This window comes from Calidris pugnax, unplaced genomic scaffold (assembly GCF_001431845.1).
Source record: "Calidris pugnax isolate Ruff unplaced genomic scaffold, ASM143184v1 scaffold470, whole genome shotgun sequence".
Lineage (NCBI taxonomy): Eukaryota > Metazoa > Chordata > Aves > Charadriiformes > Scolopacidae > Calidris > Calidris pugnax.
The window spans coordinates 551,429-551,984 of NW_015092761.1; positions in this window are offsets into that span (position 1 = coordinate 551,429).

A 556-nucleotide genomic window follows, 5' to 3' on the forward strand; every position below is an offset into this window, starting at 1 on the left:
TGGTTGCTAGGGATGGCAGTTGCTAGGGACGGTGGTCGTTAGGGATGGTGGTTGCCGGGGACGGTGGTTGCTGGGAACGGCGGTTGCTAGGGATGGTGGTTGCCAGGGACGGTGGTTGCTAGGGACGGTGGTTGCTGGGGACGGCAGTTGCTAGGGACGGTGGTTGCTAGGGACGGTGGTTGCTGGGGACGGTGGTTGCTGGGGACGGTGGTCGCTAGGGACGGTGGTTGCTGGGGACGGTGGTTGCTAGGGATGGCGGTTGCTGGGGACGGTGGTTGCTGGGGACGGTGGTTGCTGGGCAACGGGGAGGCGCTGCTGAGCCCCGCCCCGATCGTAAGGGCAAGTACCGCAGTTCCGATTGGGTAAGCCCAGTCACGTGGAAGTGGACGGTGGCCGGGCCGGGCCGGAGAGTGGCGCCTTAGGGGCGGGGCGGGTGAAGGGATTTCTGGCTTCTCATTGGCTCGCCCGCATCACGTGGCGAGGGCCCGCTGAAGCCGCCGCGCGGGGTGGGGCGCGGCGCGGATGTGGGCCGCGGCGCGGGCGCTGTGGCCGGTGC